General features: G+C 40.6%; 1 long non-coding RNA gene across 1 annotated transcript; it reads left to right on the top strand.

Moving 5' to 3' along the window:
• The first annotated feature begins 278 nt into the window (after window positions 1-278).
• Window positions 279-13,074, top strand: LOC144617133 (uncharacterized). Its single transcript, XR_013557208.2, has 4 exons — window positions 279-1,871; window positions 2,918-3,085; window positions 4,712-5,051; window positions 10,781-13,074. It is a non-coding gene; the product is annotated as an uncharacterized LOC144617133 (long non-coding RNA).
• The last annotated feature ends 3,871 nt before the right edge of the window (window positions 13,075-16,945 follow it).

The following is a 16,945-nucleotide window of genomic DNA, read 5'->3' as shown; positions in this document are numbered from 1 at the left end:
TGGATGTAAATTTTTAAAAATAATAAATTAAAAATACAAAAATAAATACATAAAAGAGGCTAGTCCAAACTTAAATGTGCTATTAAGTGCAGAATACACATTGCAGTTTGAAGATATGTTACCAAAAAAAATGTAAAATACTTCATTTATAATTTTATATTGATCAGATGTTGAAATGATAATATTGACTATATTGAGTTAAGTAAAATATTATTAAAATTAATTTCACCTGTTTCAGTTTTCTTAGTGTTGCTACTAGAACATTTTTAATTATATATGTGCCCTCCATCTGTGGCTTACATTACAGTTCTATTGGACAGCCCTGCTCTGGACAATCCTACTGCATCTTGACCTGAGAAAAAAAGATAAGAGTCAGCCTCGCTGGCAGTTAGTTAGTGGCTGTAGGAGGCCAGGAAAGGAGATCCACACTTTGGTTGCTTAAAAAAAGAGAAGAGAAGAGGGGAGAAGGGAGGGGAAGGGAGAAAAAATAGCAAAGGAAGCAGTGTCTCCATTGGTTTGGGCTGCTATAACCAAGTACCAGAGGAGACTGGGTAAGCTTAAACAACAGACATTTATTTCGCACAGTTCTAGAGGGCTGAAAACCCCAAGGTCAAGGTGCCAGCAGATCTTCTGTCAGGTGAAGGCTGCCTCCTGGTTCATGGAGAGCTGTCTTCATGCTGTCTTCACATGGTGGAAGGGGTGAGGGAGCACTCTGGGTTCTCTTTTATAAAAAAGCACAAATCCCATTTATGTGGGCTCCACCCTCATGGACTATTGAGGGCCCCACCTTCCAATACTATTACCTTAAGATTTAGGATCTCAACATATAAATTTGGGGGAGACACATTCAGTCTATAACAGTCTCTAAACCTCATTCATCCCTCAATCCCTCAAATTGCCCCCCTCCCTGAATCCTCCTAATGACTCAGCCAGACTGACTGGCCCACATCTGCCTCCCTGTTATATTTGTGTTCTGAACAACACCATTTAATAGTTTGGTTCAACTCCACAAACATAGTCTATGTGCCCAATCCATGTGAAGTGCTGTGCTGGGGCAAGAGAGAACCATCCAAAGGACGTAAGTCCTGGCCCCAAGGAGGCCACTATCTGGTGGAAAAACAGAAGCAGGCAATGGCCATACAACCTTCCCAGTACCAGGGACTACATACTGAGGGAGCACCAAGGACTGAGAGATGTTTGCTCACTCAGAGTGTTTCTAATTCTGTCTTGTCCCCAGCTAGGTTACAAGCTTTAGAACCAGCAGCATGTCTTATTTCTTCTTCCTCCATCACCGAGCTTCAATACTCAGAAAATGCTGACTGAATGGAAAAGGTTTGAGTGACATGGTAGCTTTAAAATCAGATGACTGGATTCAAATCCCAGCTCTGCCAGCTAAACCAGCTGTTAAGTTGGGCAAGTTTTTGACCTATCTATCCCTTAGATTCCACATTTATCAGACAGAGAAAGTAGGGTACCTACCTAGTAGAGCCCCTATATTAAGTGAGCTTAACTGTAAAAGTGTTTAACACAGGGCAGGGACACATGTTGACAACAAAATGAATGTTAGCAATGGTTATTATCATGACCATGATGATTACTGGCCAGCCAGTCCTTATGTCTTCTGATTCTTCTAGTGTACACCACCATCATGGAGAAGTGAGCAGAGGAAGATGTTTGAATGAGTCACAGTGGCAGAAAAAGCTGCCTGAAGTTTGGCAGGATGTTATGAACACTAACCAACCCATTATTCCAATTTAGTGTCAGCAGAAACTTCCTTTAGCTACTAGGCGTGCTCAAACCTGACCTGATTCAACAATGATCCATCTTAAGAAGCATGTGAAAAAACTTCATACAGTTCTTGATGCATAAAGGTATGTGGCAATCAATCAGTAATTGTATTGCAGTAGTTTTTGTGATTTAAACCGCTAAACTCATTCTTCAAGATCTAAGGCAAAAAAGGGGAGCAGAAAGCAGGCTGAGATGTATAAAGCATTCATGTATTTATTGAACAAAATTTTAGGGAGCAACTAAAAGTTGTGGCCAGGCATTTAAGAAATGGTGAAATTAAGTCCCAGATCCCACCTTGTGAAGCTTATAATTGAATTGAATTATATATGGTCTTATGAAAGCAACACAAGTTAAAAAGATGCAGCCCAGATGTAGTCCTGTAGAAGGTGAGGAGAAGATGACATCCCAGTTAATGGTAAGATCTAAACAAAGGGGCACAAAAGAAAAGCAATTCCAGGTGGATGAAAATGCAGAAGCTAAGGATGGAGGTCAGAAGAGATCCAGATATTTATCAGAACATAGATAATTTTGTTTGGCTGGAGGTAGACGATGGGAGAAATCTGGATAGAAAACTGGAAAATTAGCCTGGATCAGATCATAGATACTCTTAAATATAAGTTAACAAGTTCAAGTTTTATTCTGTCCACAGTGAAGACTTCTGATGGTTTTTATCAAGGAAATTACATAATCAGGGAGATTTACTCTGGTGGAAGGTATAGCATGAATTAACATGAGAGATAACAGTTGGAAAGCTACTGATGGGGTCCAGAGCAGGCTGCCCCAAAATGTGCCACTCTGACCCTTCTCTGTACACCTCAAAGCAGGAAATAAATTTTTCTTATGAAGGGTGCACTTTCTACACCTGGAGAGTAGAAGGCATCTTTATCACCAGAGAGAGAGAATTCAGGACTGAGAAAACTGTATAAACAAACCTTGTTACTTCTTCATTAATTTGCTACCCCAAGTCCAAACTTTTGTCTTGTTAACTCTTCATAAATTTCTTCTAAAAGGTAAAAAAAGCTGCCGACTTTCGTCACTTCTTTGAATCCAATATTTCTATGAGCTCCCATACATGCAAAATTAAAATCTTTTTCTCCTGTTAATCTGTCTTGTTTAATTATTTGACCAGCCAAAGAACCTAGCAGGAAAAAAAGGAAAGTTTTCCTCCCCTACACTGCTGTAATAGTCCAGAGGTGACAAAGGCTTGAGCACCCACAGTGCTGGCAGGAATAGAAAGAGATTCAAGCAACAGTCCCTGCCCTCTGACAGGACGGGGTAGACACGGCAGAAGTCAAAGGTAAGTCTAAGTTTGTACTCAGGTGACTGGGGGAAAGTGGTAACCTTACCAGAAACAGCAACACAGGAGGAGGAGCCTGCTTTCAAAGGAAAGGTGAATTTGATTTTAGATTTATAGCCTGGTTGTCAGCCAAGGGATTTACCCAACAGACAGTTAATTCAGGATTGGCAAGAGGTCTGGGCTGCAGACAGATTTAGGAGTCATGCGTGTAATTAGTAATCAGAGCCATGAGACTGGATAAAACTCACCAGAGTGTGAAACTGCAGAGAGGGAATTAAAAGGAAAATGTAGAAGGGGAGGAGAGAGATGGAAAGAGAAGAAAATAGGAAGGAGAAAGGAAGGAATGAGTCAAGGACAGCTCAGGGAAGGAGTAGGGGCTGAGGGTAGGAGTAGGGGCAGGAAGCACTAACCACCTTGAAACTAAGGGTGGAGTGATGTGGCTCTGTGCACATAGTCATAGCAGGAGCACCCCCTCAGACACAGCCCAGCTTGCCAGAGGGAAGCGGTTACCATTAGCAAGATTCTAAAAGGCCCTGAGAAGTCCCTTACTTTATGCCCCCCGACCCCACTCCCATACACACCTACTTTAAAACCCTTTCCTCTATTGGCCTGAAACCACACAATCGTATTAACCCTGGCTTGGATGAAGACACTCCAAACTGTACAAAGCTTCTTGTTAATGTGCCCCCAAATCTAGGGGTGCTCAGTGGCTGGATGGAGCCTGGAGCCCTCTTGGCTCTCGCTGTCCCTTGCTCTTACCACATCCGTAAGGCTACCACAATGGCAACTGGGCATTCTGACCCAGGTTCTCCTGGTGCCCAAACACCCCACCTCACCCATCGGTCAGAGCCCACCAAGGCGGGGCGCCTAGTGCCCAGGCGGGATCAATGCGTGCCCAGAAACATTTCTGCTCAGTTCAACTGACACTTGCCGCTGCCACGAGGATCCACGAACAGTCTGCTCTTTGGAGAAAGTCCAAGGGAATGCAGTCCGTCCCTCCCACTACACCAGCTTGGGGAGGAGGATCCTTGAGGCTAGGACACCGACCCCATGTGGGGAGGGGAGGCAACCAGGCATGTGGAGGCCCATGTGCACCCACGTGCACAGGTGCCCTACGCAGAAACCATGGCTGTTGGGCACACACGGCCGGCGCCATTGACCTGACCGGGTGGCGCCGCCTCCCCTACTTACTATGCCAGCTCTGGGCCAAGCAGTGGTCCGCTCTCAGGGACCAGACTGGGTGGCGGTGAGGCCCAGTGGCGGCCACTCCTCGGAGCTGCCCCCAGGACATCCTTGTGAAGAGCACCCCTGACCTGTCTTTGAGGTCTGTCACCGCAAGGAGAAAAGGGTGGCATTTATCCTTGTGCAAAGAGAGTTTAAGTTAAATATGTTCAGGCCATTCGGACTGTTTTCTGCAGTAGATTCAGTATCTCTTGGGAAGCATCTTGGTAGGAAACAGAAACTGAAAATTGTACATGACAGGAGCCAAAGGAATACATTGCATAAAAAAAAGTGCCTCAAATAGCTTCAGATGTTTCTTGAACTTCAGAAACTCAGAGTAAATATTATGCAATTCATTTGTGTTTTAATGATGCAAATGCCAACGAATGTATATTCTGCTTTCAGGAAATGGATTTTTCTTCATCTAGTGCCTGCTCAATGCAGGTAAAAGGAGTTTAATTGAAACAGATACCCGGTTTCCCAAGTATAGGAAAGGTGTATCTCCTTCCTTGAGACTGAGCAAGGAGAAAACCTTGACAGTGTTCATTTGAGGATCTTCTCACCAGCAGCCTGGCCTCCCTGAGAATACTGGACAAAGTATTTCACTATTGCAGAAGGGCTGTCCTAGTTTCCGGTGTATTCGTTTGGTATGCTCTGTACAGAACAAGGTGGTGGGCTGGACCTAGGAAATCAATAAAGAAGAACCTGGAAGGAATAGCCTGAAGAGCTGGAGCTGCCCAGGAAGGTGAGTACAGCTGGTGTGTGCTGGTTGAGCTAATTTGTCACTTAAATGGTGAGTTTTGTTGTTGCTCAGGACTTTGAATGAACCACGTGACAGATCTGTATGCTTTCCCACCTTCAAGGGCCAGTTTCCAGATTACATCCACCCTCTTCCCATACCAACAGGTATTGAACTTAGATAACAAAATTCTGATCTTTGTATACAAAGATCACCAGAAAAGAAACCTCAAATGATTGCCACCTACAAAATGTGAAATGCAGAGAGTATCATCAGCCGGAAGTTTGCAAATTTGTTACGCCTGTTTTTTTTACATGTAATGACCCCACTGAACTAAGCTAAGGTGAATAACAGTGAAAAAGGCCGTCTCTGATTGGCTTTTCTTATCATGCCCCTTTGTATGTATAAAGGTATAAAGGGAAGATTTAAAACCCAGAAAATGTCTATTAAAACTGTACTATGGAGACATCATCTTATGCTTTTGGTTTCTAATGAGCAGACAAGTACTGAAAAATTTCAGAAAATTCTATTCTGTGCAATAAATACAAATTTACTTTTTAGATAAATTTTGACCCTACCAAATATTAGTGAATTCCAATTGTCCATCTTGTAAACCTTCCCTTATTTAGATAAAAGATTGGTAAAGGAAGAATTTGATAGTCCAAATATAAATTGTTTTACTTGTGTGTTTAGCTTTTTGCTCCTAATTTCATACTGAATCCTTCAGTTTCCATATCCCTCCAGTGACTACTTGCTTTTTAAGACTACGTACGTTTTTGGTTCTTTGGAAACTAAAAAGATGAGCTTTTTTTAAACTTAAAATAACATTATGCTAATTTGACTTTGCTTTTACTCTATTTTACTTCTTAAGGGAAAAAAACTAACTGAAATTTTAAATTTGCAAACAAGCTCATATGAGAAAAGAAAAAAATCACAAGATTTTATGAGGCCTTTCCTTTGTTTTATATACTATTTTTTAAACAGGCTCTACACATTTTTTAATAATCATCATGGGTAAATAGGATGTGCCTACAGAGTATTCTCTGCCCTTGGTAATTTTTTCCTTTGTTTCAATTTTGATAAAAGTCTACTCTTACTTAAACTCAATAATTTTTGTTTCTGAAGTGGTTGCAGTTTGCTCATGCTAATAAGAACCTCATATAACTTGATACTAATGTCAAAAGATATAAAATAGAAGATCAGGGTTGCCTGGGTGGCTCAGCTGGTTGAGCATCTGATGTGGTTCCAGCTCAGATTATGATCCCAGAGTTTGGGGTTGGCCTCCAAGCTGAGCATGGAGCCTGCTTAAATTACTCTCTCTCTCTCTGTCCCTCTGCCCCTCTCCCTCCCGCTCATGCTCTATCTAAAATAAAAAACTAAAGGGCACCTGAGTGGCTCAGTCAGTTAAGCATCTGCTTTTGACTCAGGTCATGATCTCACAGTTCATGGGTTTGAGCCCCCCATCGGGCTCTGTGGTGACAGCTCAGAACCTGGAGCCTGCTTCAGATTCTCTCTCTCTGCCCCTTCCGCACTTGTGCTCTGTCTCTCTCTGTCTCTCAAAAATAAATAAATATTGAAAAAAAATTTTTAATAAAAAATTAAATAGAAGATAAAACATAGAAGAGAATTTTTAAATAAGTACATTTGTCATTATTTGAACATATTGATTCCCTAAGTTTACTGCTATATAATTTCTTTTTAGCTAGAGTAGGTATTGTGTACATTTAATTTCTGCTTTATAGTATGTCAAAGAATTAGGAATCCTTTTAATTTTTCCACAAAAATGATGAATCTGTTTTTAAAGAGAGAAAATAAGCTTATAGAAGTTAAATAATTTTTTAGAAATAGATGAAATGTTTAAAAGAAGAAATTTTACTGCTGATTAATTACAGTGAGTTGTTTTAAAAGTTTTTACTGCTTTTAAATCATATTCCTTGTCTTCTGAATGTTTTGCATAAATTTGGGGCTCAAGAACAAAAGTTGATTTTCTGAATGACTTAAACACTAGGCAGGTCATTAGTATAAACATCTCTACCTCAAATGTATAAAAAATTGGGGCAACTCTTAAATATTCATATTTCATATTTGCAAAATTTTTCATATTTACACATTTTTAAAATATCATGCAATCTCTAGTTAAATGTATTAGCAGTTATGTTCCAACAAAAAACATGGTATTTAATTCAATAAAATCACTATAGAATTTTTTCAATTGTAGGTGGTACTTCCATGATGATTTTATAAAGAAAATGAAAGCCTACATCATAACATTTCTATTCTTAGGAAAAATGGGAGAAGGGAAAGAGTTTGTTATTTGCTTGCTATTTGTAGAGTTTCTTACTTAAGATGCTATGACTAAAATAATTTTATTGAGCGCTTAACAATTAGTCTGTCTTAAATACTGGAGTAATCAATGATAATCCATTGTGACTAAAAAGCAAATACTTGTTTATTTTAATATACAAGTTGACAGTTTGATGGACTTTCTAAGGCTATAAGTTATCAAAGAATCATGAATTCAGTCAGTAAAATGTTAGATAAAGCAGTCACCTCCTAAGATGATTTTTGGAGATGAATGTGAAGAAACTATGGAAATAATTACATAAAACCTGTGGAAATGTTTGCCATCATTAGCTTCAACACACTAATGTTTAGCCTCATTCTGTTCATTGAATTTTTTTCCCCTACGTGTGTGCCAATGAAGATTGGTTTGTATATACTACTAAAATAGATATACTATGTTAAGGTGAGAATGGCCAAATAATTGGAGCCCGTATACTTATAGGTTAAGTTCAAAAGGCATTAATACATAATGTTTTTAGTATCCAAAGCATATTCAAAAACTGTCTAGTATGGAGTATTCTAACATAAATGTCCAAATACCAAACTATAAAATATAAAACTTCTTTTTATCCAATTTTTATATATACAAATAAGCTGATTTTACAAATGGTGTTGCCTTGTACCCATTCAACTCAATAAGTCCTTTTTAAATTCCCCCTCGTTGCCTTTCACCTTTGTCTTTTGGGGTGCTCTTTCTTCTACATCCATCATTTTCAACAATGGGGTAGGTCTTATGGGTTATAGGAAGGGTGAAAAGGGTGACAGGCTAAGCAAGAGTTTGAAATTAGGGAGACAGTTTACATACTATGCAGGTTGTCAGGAGTTTTTGTTGCAAGTATAATAAGGAAAACAACAACAAATATAATAATTACCAATATTTGCATGTCACTTCCTGTTTACAGAGCATTTTCATATGCTCTACTTACCTGAAGCCTCAGAGCAACCTTACAAGTTTGCTTTGAGGTACTTAATAAGATCTTGCTTTGTTGTTTTTACTGAATCATTATATGCAACTGTCAGTTTCTTGAGGGCACGAACTGTGTCTTGTATGTTTTGAACATACACACACATTTAAACCCCTCAGAAATAAACATTCTTAAACTGACTACTGAGTTGTTAACAAGTTTCAAGTGGAAGATTTACTGGATTTGATGATAAAAGGGCTATTAAGACTGTAAGGAGACCAAGGACACCATCAAAGAGGACAGTAAGGAAGGCAGTGGCCAAGGGTCCAAAGTAAGCAGTTGAACAGGGAAAGAAGACTCTAGGAATTCCCCTTGTCAGGGTTAATCCTGGGCCAGAGCACTTCACATCCTGTATATAGAAATCCTTTTTTTTTTTTTAATTTGAGAGAAAGAGAGTGCAGGGGAGGGGCAGAGAGGGAGAGAGACAGAGACTGAATCTTAAGCAGCCTCTACACTTAGCCCAAAGCCTGACATGGGGCTTGATCCCACAACCCTGAGATCATTACCTGAGCTGAAATCAAGAGTCCAACACTCAACCACTGAGCCAACCAGGTGTCCCAAATTCTTCATTATTTTTAATGGCTAAATTGTTCTCCGTGGTATCTAGATATCATAGACAGCTATTTTTTCCATTGAAGTGCCTTTGTCCTAAATTTTTAGTAGTACAAGCAATGCAAATTTATAAGCATAATGTTGAACATAATGGTTATATCCAGGTTTTTTTTTTTAACTTTTTATTTTTAAGAGAGAGCATGAGAGGGGGAGGAGGGCAGAAGGAGAGAGAATCTCAAGTAGGCTCCATGGTCAGCACAGAGCCCAGCATGGGGCTCAATCCCATGACCCCGGGATCATGACCTGAGCTGAAATCAAGAGTTGGACACTCAACTGACTGAGCGACCCAGGCACCCCATATAATAGCTATATCCTAGTTCTTATTCCTAATTTTGTTTATTTGAATTTTCTCTTTTTTTTAAACAGACTTATTAGCTAGTGAAATTGTTAGATTTTCAAAAAAAAGTTTTAGTTTTATCTACTCTCTTTTTCTAAATTTTTTTCTGCTTTTGTTATTTTTATATACCTATGTTTACTTTCTCTTGACTTATTTTTCTTTTTCTATTTTATTGAGTTGAAAATTTAGTTCTTTTTTTTTTTATTCACTCTAGGTTAAAAATAAAAACATTTGATGTTATGAAATTTCCCCCTTAATGTAGTCTTAGTTGCATCTCATAGATCTACAACCTTTTCATTGCCATTTGTTATTATGTCTATATTTTCTGTTTTTATTCCTTCTTTGAACCTAAATGTTTAGAATTTAAAATTTATCTGTGGCTAGATGTCTTTTATCTTTTATCATTAATTTCCATTTTGATAGCATTGTAATTAAAAAATGGTGGTTTAAAGGGAAAATAAGTAGAAAAGAAATTAGGAACAAACTTGGGGTGGGGGGAAGATAAGCGTGAGACATAGCATTAATGAGCAGAGGAGAATAAAACAAAGCATAAATAAGAAGAGGAAGTATAAAAGGGCCCAAGACAAAGCAGAGGACTGAGTGTGACAGTTACTGGCGTGGCAGTAGGTTTGGATTGTTGAATAGGGTACATGATGCAAGATAGTGTTAGGAGACCAGGAAGATATCGGGAGGGAGTATATGGGAAGAGATGCCCAGGAAAGACAGTCCTCCAAGAAAATCCAACTGCTCCTTGGTTGTGATGGTGCATGGAAGCCCAGTGAGAAATGTCTTACCTGTTGCATTCTGATGGTTTAAGTGTTAGGATAATAACCATTTTCCAGCATCATCCCTTGATCTTTGAGCTTCTTGTGTGAATTTAATTATTTCTGTATCTTCTGTTAAAATGGAGGAATGGACTTCAACACAGAAAATGAGCCAGGAACCCAAACTGAGGATCCCATCCTGCTTGTGTTATTTTCTTCATTTGAGTCATTTTTGAGTTCCTATTATGACCACTACTGTGCCATATGATAAACACAAAAGTTCATCAGCTTCTAAACATCTGCCTTGTTTTTAGCCCATGTGTGTATACCACTTCTTTTTGCTGAACAGAAAGCAGCTGTTCCCGTTTGAGAGTGACTACCGAGGTAGCAATTACTTCCAAGCCAGAAGAAAATTCCATATTCTCACTATGTACCTACAGTACCACAGTCACCAGGGGAGCAGGAGAGGAAATGGGTTCCCTGAGCCACTCCCTAATTATTTCTTTTGTTGAGGGGTTTCATTAATGAAGCTACCCAGAAATGTCATAGCCTTCACAAGACCCTAGGGAGGCCCGATATTTAGTAGTGATCTGTAAATGAGGATTATAATAGTTCTTGCCTCATTAATTTGGTCTGAGGATTAAATGTGCTAATACTTAGAACAGTGCCTAACACATATTCAGCACTCAATAAAAACTCTTATTGTTATTCCAGAATGCAGGTGCCCTCACCACTGCAGTCATGGAGTGCGGTCCTGCAGAGAGAATGAAGCTACCAAAGAGAACACAGATACAGGATGCTCAAATTAAACAAAACCACAGCATCACGAAATCTTTTTCATTAGAAAGTTAAAGAGACATCCAGAAAGCTGCAAAGCAAATTGGAGAGATGCCAAGACTTCAGTAGAAATCACTGATAGAGATTTCATACTTAATGACTTTTCTTTGAGCAAGTGCAAAAGCAAAAAGCAAAAGAACTGTGATGAACACTGTGAGCTGTTAAGTATAGTAGGACGTATGGTAGGACTCATGGCAGGACAAAAACAACATAGGTCATACAGAAGAGGGTCTGGAAAAAATACAGATTATTCTCAGCCACACTGCATAGGCTTATCATTAGAAGGAAGAAAAAGAAATCAATAGCAGACCCACTCTAAAATCTTAACTATAAAGATCTCATTATAGTATGGATTTAGTCATTCATTAAAAAAAATCTTTATAATGTCATAACTGAACAAGGCGTGGTGCTAGACATTGGAGACATATAGTTAACAAGACAAATATAGACCCTGCCCACATGGAGTTTATGATCCAATGGAAGAGTTGACATTAAGTAAACACACAAATGTCATCTCAATCTTTGATAAGTGCTCCAAAGAAATACAAAGTGGTCAGTGAAGATATTGAGGGCTTTTAGATTTGAGGGTCAGACAGCTTTCTGAGAGAGCAACAATAATGACATTCCTTAAAGGATAAGGAGGCATTACTGGGGAAAGAACAGCAGCTGATGGTGCTGGGGAATAGCACACTTGAAGGCTCTGGGGTGGAAAATGAGGGGTGTGGTCCAAGAGCTGGGATGTCTGTGCAAGGAGCATCGTCAGTGGGATGGAGAGTCTACATGGGGCAAGGCCAGACCCCCAGACTGTGTGGGCCATATTAGCATCTTGTTTTTTTCCCCCAAATATAGGGCAAGTCACTGAAGGGCTTTAGGCACACACAATTGACATTGATATATTTATGTTTATGTTTTAATGGGTCAATCCAGTTGCATTGTGGAACACAAGTTTGAGGGACTTGAATGGAAAAGGGAAGTCCATTTGGGAAGTGTTTGACCTGGTCATTAGAGTAAAGGCTGTGGTGGGCACAACCAAATATAAAGAGTCCTGTATCAGGCCCTAGAAGTCTCATATCTCTCTAGGTGCTCTGTATGCTACAAAGTGGCCCCCAAATCATAGGAATCCATATGAAGTAGAAATCCTCAAGCAGTAAAACTTTTATTTGGATTAAATTTAGCCAAATGAAAAGATGTCAAGAATAACAGAAGTTTGTGAAAAGAATGGGTTTGACCCACTGAAATAAGCAGCTGGGAATGTGAGCTGTGAAATGATTGTGCTAATGTGCTGGCATTTGAAGAGTTTGCCTGGATGCAAGACAATTGAGCAATAGAGGAGTTAGATGAAGATCAAATTACTGTACAGATTTTATTAAAAGCAAAGTTGGAGATTTGGCTTAGGTCTATTGGCAAGCAGAGTTGCAAATGTTTCAGCCCTGAATTTAACCATTCCCAATAGATTGTATTAGGCTGTGTGATTGCAGGAGGCAATACAGGATGGAGCCTGTTTTGAGGGTTTTTGCTTTTATTGGTTTCTTCCTCTGTAAATATTGGAAATTGTATTTTACAATGGTACTGGAACAAACATACAACCCAGCCTCATTTATATTCATTTTTTTCTTCTGATTTTAAAAGAAAAACATTTTCATGGACCCCTAAACTGGGAGGGATATGTCAGCAGCCCACCAGAGGTCAGAATTCAGGAATTGCAGGTAGATGGGTCCTGAGATAGAGGAGGGGGACTTAAGCTGGGAAGTGCCAATAACAGATAGTGTTACTCTCACAGGGTCCACCCAATGGAACCTGACTGTTTGTCCCTCCAACAAAGTATACTAGGATCCAAATAAATGTTCTGGTTCTGGGTGACTGGATTTGCATACTGACAGATTTCCTGATCCCATGGATCTGAGTACCAAGCAGCACTAAGAAATGCAGTCTGGTAACCAAAAGTAATGTTAATATGTCTCCCAAACTTTGTGTCTCTTGAAGAATGTTAATTGAAATCTGTGACTTGGGGAGTGGCTTCTGGGAAGATGGCGGCCTAGGAGGATGCTGAGCTCACCGCATCCTGCGGATCACTTAGATTCCACCCATACCTACCTAAATAACCCAGAAAACTGCCAGAAGCCTAGGAGAATGGATTCTCCAGAGCCAAGTGGAGACAAGAGGCCCACAGAAGAGGGTAGGAAGGGCAGATAGGCCGTGTGCGCTACACGGACTGGCGGGAGGGAGCCGGGGCAGAGGGGCAGCCCACTGGCAAAGCAGAGGCTCTGAGTCTGGCTTGCAAAAGCGGAGGGGCCAGACAGAGTGTGTTCAGACAGCAAACGGGACTTAACACCTGGAAGGTTATAAGTTAACAGCTCTGCTCAGAGAGCGGGAGGGCTGGAGGACAATGGGAGGGAGAGTTGTTGAGCCCCAGACGACAGAGCGCAGCTTGGCGGCGAACAAAGGTGCTCACCAGCGCCATCTCCCTCGCCCATCCCCCAGCCAAAATCCCAAAGGGAACTGGTTCCTGCCAGGGAACTGGCTTGCACCGCACAAACACCGAACGCTGTACTTCTGGTGGGTCTGACTCCCTCCCGATGCCACAGGGCCCCTCCTGAAGCGGATTACCAAAGGATAAGCAAGCTGAGCCTGCCCTTCCCACCCCTGTGCACCTTGCTTATCCACCCAGCTAATATGCCAGATCCCCAGCACCACAAGCCTGGCAATGTGCAAGTAGCCCAGACAGGCCACACCACCCCACAGTGAATCCCACCCCTAGGAGAGGGGAAGAGAAAGTACATACCAGTCTGACTGTGGCCCCAGCGGTGGGCTGGGGGCAGACATCAGGTCTGACTGTGGCCCCGCCCACCAACGCAAGTTATTCAAGACCGCACAGGGGAAGTGCCCCGCAGTCCCGCACCACTCCAGGGACTATCTAAAATGACCAAACAGAAGAATTCCCCTCAAAAAAACCTTCAGGAAATAACGACAGCTAACGAGCTGATCAGAAACGATTTAAACAATATAAGAGAAAGCAAATTTAGAATAATAGTCATAAAATTAATTGCTGGGCTTGAAAACAGTATAGAGAACAGCAGAGAATCTATTGCTACAGAGATCAAGGGACTAAGAAACAGCCAGGAGGAGCTAAAAAATGCTATTAACGAGCTGCAAAATAAAATGGAGACGACCACAGCTCGGATTGAAGAGGCAGAGGAGAGAATAGGTGAACTAGAAGATAAAGTTATGGAAAAAGAAGAAGCTGAGAAAAAGAGAGATTAAAAAATCCAGGAGTATGAGGCGAAAATTAGAGAACTAAGTGATGCACTAAAGAGAAATAATCTACGCATAACTGGTATTCCAGAGGAGGAAGAGAGAGGGAAAGATGCTGAAGGGGTACTTGAAGAAATTATAGCTGAGAACTTCCCTGATCTGGGGAAGGTAAAAGACATTGAAATCCAAGAGGCACAGAGAACTCCCTTCAGACGTAACTTGAACCGATCTTCTGCACGACATATCATAGTGAAACTGGCAAAATACAAGGATAAAGAGAAAATTCTGAAAGCAGCTAGGGATAAACGTGCTCTAACATATAAAGGGAGACCGATAAGACTCGTGACGGATCTCTACTGAAACTTGGCAGGCCAGAAAGGAATGGCAGGAAATCTTCAATGTGATGAACAGAAAAAATATGCAGCCAAGAATCCTTTATCCAGCAAGTCTGTCATTTAGAATAGAAGGAGAGATAAAGGTCTTCCCAAACAAACAAAAACTGAAGGAATTCGTCACCACTAAACCAGCCCTACAAGAGATCCTAAGGGGGATCCTGTGAGACAAAGTACCAGAGACATCGCTACAAGCATGAAACCTACAGACATCACAATGACTCTAAACCCATATCTTTCTATAATAACACTGACCATAAATGGACTAAATGCGCCAACCAGAAGACATAGGGTATCAGAATGGATAAAAAAACAAGACCCATCTGTTTTCTGTCTACAAGAGACTCATTTTAGACCTGAGGACACCTTCAGATTGAGAGTGAGGGGATGGAGAAATATTTATCATGCTACTGGAGGTCGAAAGCAAGCTGGAGTAGCCATACTTATGTCAGACAAACTAGACTTTAAATTGAAGGCTGTAACAAGATTTGAAGAAGGGCATTATATAATAATTACAGGGTCTATCCATCAAGAAGAGCTAACAATTATAAATGTCTATGTGCCAAATACGGGAGCCCCCAAATATATGAAATCTGTGACTTATCACAACACTTCTAGAAAGCCTATTTCCTCCTAATTCTTGCAAGCCCTGCAACTGGTCTCACTCCAAAACCCACCAAATTCTTGCCCTAGTTGGGCTTGTCTGTTTTCCCCCAACTCTGCCTTCCTTTTGTTTCCTTTCCACCACTACCCAGCTTGTCCTTAACAAAGGAAAGCACAGAGATCAGTGGGGAGGATGAATGCCCCTCCCTAGGAGAGGTAGAGAGAGAGAAGGAAGGAGTGCTGAAGACAACACCTACTTCATCAGTCTTTGCCCTGTCACAACTGCAAAAGCTGAAAGCCTTAAAAAAGACCCATTCTGTTACAACAACAGTATGGAATGTACCAACAGAAATGCCCTTTGAGGAGACCAGCTGTCTGCAGACATGCAGGAGAGGTGGTGAGGATCGAGGTAGGTGAGGTACCAGGAGAGAGAGGCCTCCTCTATTTTTCAGGTCTGACACCCCACGGAGAATTGCTGCAAGAACCTTTTTTTTTTTTTTTTTTTTACTGGAAGAAGAGAAGGGCAATGTTATCCAGCCCTCCATATGAAAGTTTGTTTCATCCCCTGGAGTAGGTAACTACATGGCAGAAGAATGCTATGGAATTCTGGGCTAGCCACTTGGTGGCAGAACTGAGGGCACCATTTTATAGATGAACCAGAATTCAAAAACAAAATCAAGAACATATTGTAAATTCTAGACAAAAGTTCTAGGAATGTTGAAAGAAAGCAGTACCTTTTAGACAATTCTGTCCCAAGGAGCCTTTTTTTCTGTCTGGGTGTTTGATTTGTTACTGGTGCTTTCTGACTAGAAAGGGTGATTTTATGATGAGCTCTCCACACCTTCCAGGCAGCTGAGCTCTGAACATGGCCTTCATTTCTGGGGAGGATGAGACTTCCCACCCAGACAATGAGACATCCATAGTTTTACATCTTTGAGCAAATAAGTCCAAGCCTACTGATAATGCAAGAGCTCAAGAACTATTACTCCCAGGTATAATTGTCCGTTTTCACTTGGTAGGAGTACCTGCATCACTGGATTGTTACTAGCTTATGTTCCTGTGGCTCTGGAACAATCTGTGTGATGTTAAATCTCTAACATCTGGTGTTCTATATATACATATTTCTACTCAGCAGAGAGAGATTGCAGCTCCATCTGCTTGAAAAAGTCAAAATAGCCTTGACCTGGAATTGCCAGCACACCTCAGGAGAGTCATACTAGATCTTCCTACCAAGCATGTCCCATGAGTGATAAAACTAAGCCAAACCAGCTGATGGATGGCTAAGAGACACCCAGAGTCAGGCCTTACAGTTTTTGAAAACTTGATGGATAAAAGCTAGGGGAAATTGCACTGACATGTAAAAGCTGCAGTTGACTCTATTTCGTGTTCAGTGGAAACTTTATTACTCTGTTAGGGTAAAATATTCTAGCATTCCAGGGAAACCGGATTATTCTCTATCTCACCGGGGGTTGAGGAAACAAGGTAGGAACTTGATAGGGCACAGACTCAGATGTACAAAACATGTGACTGTATCTTTCTCCAGGTGTTTCAGATCCCTCATTTGTAAAATGGAAATTTTATTCCCACCTTAAAGATTATCATGAAGATTAAAAGTGCTAATACAAGGAAGCATTTTCCTTGACATATTCATGAGTACCCAGTAAGGTTGGCTATTACACAAATGTAAAATATATATATAGATATATAGAAGAAATCTTTTGCATTTATATACACAAATAATGAAGCAGCAGAAAGAAAAACAAGGAATCAATCCCATTTACAATTGCACCAAAAA

Source organism: Panthera onca, chromosome C1 (genome assembly GCF_046562875.1).
Source record: "Panthera onca isolate mPanOnc1 chromosome C1, mPanOnc1 haplotype 2, whole genome shotgun sequence".
In the NCBI taxonomy this organism is placed as follows: domain Eukaryota; kingdom Metazoa; phylum Chordata; class Mammalia; order Carnivora; family Felidae; genus Panthera; species Panthera onca.
This window is presented reverse-complemented; position numbering and strand designations above follow the sequence as displayed.